A 2,984-nucleotide genomic window follows, 5' to 3' on the forward strand; every position below is an offset into this window, starting at 1 on the left:
CTTCTCAACTTGGATTTCCATACTTTAGTTGATATTTACCTGCCTGGGGAAACAATCATAGCATACATATTTATCTTTGTTTCAGGAGATACATTCAAGTTATAGGACAGCTTCCTAAGCTCATAGATTGTGGTTGTTCTCAGCTGCAGTCACACCGGAAAATCTATACGAGTCTACATTTATTTGTTGTCAAGGTGACTACTGATAGTTCACTGGTGAGATAGTGAGGCCAGTGGATGTCTTTTGTACAAACTCTTTGTTTCACTTACAAAACAGAACAAAGCACACCAAGTTCAGAGTGAGACCTTATTTTGGGGGGCTGGGGGAACCCATTTTTAACTTTTAATTAAACCTCCACATAGTTTCAAGCCACCAGGACACAACCCGCCTCCCCACCCCCCAACACCCTTAATCTTCTCAGCTCGTCTGCTGAAGAATTTGGCTTTCACGATGACACGTTGCTGAGTGAGTTTGCCTTTCCCTAGAACTTTGCAGCAGTCCAAGGGCACCACATCCGTGATGGGGGCAGCTTCAGTCTTATTTTTGGCAGCATTAACCCTGGTCTGCTCACTGGCCAAGGTCCCCAATTTATCGAGGCTGACAGTTGGGCAGAAGTTCTGGTTCCTCTTCACGTGGTAATGCCGCAAACCAACCTTTCCAAAGTAACCTGATGGTGTTAGTCGAAGTTGATCCTGTGATGTTGCAAGCCGACAGCATTACCCCGGCCTCCGGGTACTTCCGGTGCTTGCCGATGTGGTCGTGGCCGTGGCCGTGACCATGGCTCACGTGGCCACTAAGTTTCCAGGTCGTCCTCAGTTTGGAAAGCTACCAAGTCGGCGGCCGAGACGAAAGAGAGCGGTTCAGAGTGAGGCTTATAACTCATTCCTGTGCTTCTGGGGAGCCTTGGTGATGTGGTGGTTTAATGAGGCTTTTTATTTCTGTAAAGATTTATAGTTTCAGAAACTGATAAGCGTAGTCTTACTTTGTTGTGTATGGTCACTGAGAATTGACTCCATGCACTGTGTGTTCCGTACTCTCTGTCAGTACACTGGACAAAATATTGCAGAGAAGGGAGAAAACTTGGACTTTACATCTATATCCTTGCGCACAAAGTATATTTCTCTTCTGAACCTAGAGGGTCTAAGGTAATGAAATGACCACTCAGTTCTAGGCTAACATGATCAGTGCCTAATGGTTGGCCAATTATGTTGACAGTATAGGCATTTCATAATAAGTCAAGAAAAGAGTATAACCACATCTAAAGTCTTCATCACCCCATCAGACCACTTCTCATTAATGAAAATTTCCAATACCAAGATGGGTAAAAGAATGATACCCCATTGAAATGAATAATAATGTTCTCTATTATAAAATGATAATGATGTCTCTAAGTGAATGAGATATAGATGAATCATAGATATATGTGAATGGTTATTGATCTTACACATAATGATAACCCTCACCTAAGAATAATCAATTCTTAGGACATGGCCCTACTCAATACTCTCCCTCATGAGGAGATCACTATAGCAAAGTATGGTGGAGACATCAGACGGTGCCTGGTTACCACAAAGAATAGCACCTGGGGTCTTAAGGGAAGCATCAACTGAGTCCACATAGAAGAAGTGCACCAACTTGTGTGATCCAAGGTTTGTAAGTAATAAAACAAAAAACAATAGTCATGTCCTACACACTCAAAGAAAGCAGTGGTATCAGAGTTTAAATTCTGAGCACTCAGTTTGCACTGGGCTATGGATGATAGTGGAAGTCAAAAATCCATTTTCAGGGTCTCCACATGGATTAAGCCTTTGATGAATTCCCTGTAACCATAGCCCAGGAGTGTGACTAGCCTTGCTATCAGACAGAGCATTGCAAATTTGATTATGGATAACAGTTAAATGTAGTTTAAAATGTAATATTGTATCATTTGATCTCCCTCTTCATCCATTTTTAAGTTGTTTCAGTTTTTACCATTTTCTGCTTACTCTTGGGTTGAGGTTTTTCTCTGTTTTTGTTAGTCATTGTCGGTTTTTTGGTTATTTTTTCTGGTATGTTAGTTTCTTGTTTTGGTGTTGCATGATTTTCTGTATATGAAATCCATGATAGGTATATCTATAGAGATAGTAAATTGATTAATAATTATCTAAGGGCATGGCAGGACACATTGGGAGGAAGTAGGGATCTAACAATGACAATGAGAAAAAATATTCTGAAACTGAATGCATGATGATTGCAAAACCCTTCTTAATATGATTGAACTATTAAATTATATGTTTATACAACTATTTTAAAAGGAAAAAGAAAATTTGAAATGAGAATAAAATAAAATAAGTGATAATTGTATTTCAATATAGCAAATGCTATTTTTATTTTTTACTATAAGATCTTTTAATATTCTCTAGATCCTTTTTGGAAAAAAATTAAAATTAATCATTTAAAGTATTTACTTTGAAACTTAATTTAGATTATGTAGCACAATTATGAACTTGATTACATGTTTATATTTTTAAATAAAAATAAATTTTAATGCTTGCCCATCACTCACACACATACACACAAATCGCTAATATCAGTAGTTGTTTACACAAGCAAAATGTAACTTAAATATTTGTTCAAAAATGTGTAGGAGTTAAATATTATTTTCTAAATCTACTTTCAATACCTGATACCAGTTAAATTAAAATCATTATTAATTTCATTGTTTGACCCTTACCTTAAAAGAAAAAAAAAAACAACTTTACGCTTACCCCTCATTTGGAATTTGTAAAGACCTGACTTGGAGGGAGAAGCTCAAAGCAGAATTTTGAAGAAAAGCTTACCAGTTCAAGACATTATAAATTGGGAATAATAAAGAACAAATAAGACTGAGTACATCTATCAGGTCTATGAATTATAAATATGCAATTTATTGTAAGGAATTTCATAGTAAAATATATGGTAGAAAGTTATTAGTAAAGCTAAAATCTAAGATAAGTGCATGATTT

The 2,984-nt window shown here is 36.8% G+C and overlaps 1 pseudogene; it reads right to left on the reverse strand.

Moving 5' to 3' along the window:
- Positions 1-335: 335 nt before the first annotated feature.
- Positions 336-2,022, reverse strand: LOC101645114 (annotated as a pseudogene).
- Positions 2,023-2,984: the final 962 nt, after the last annotated feature.

This window comes from Echinops telfairi, unplaced genomic scaffold, assembly GCF_000313985.2.
Source record: "Echinops telfairi isolate 266 unplaced genomic scaffold, ASM31398v2 ScPeMD7_7401;HRSCAF=8416, whole genome shotgun sequence".
Classification (NCBI taxonomy): Eukaryota; Metazoa; Chordata; class Mammalia; order Afrosoricida; family Tenrecidae; genus Echinops; species Echinops telfairi.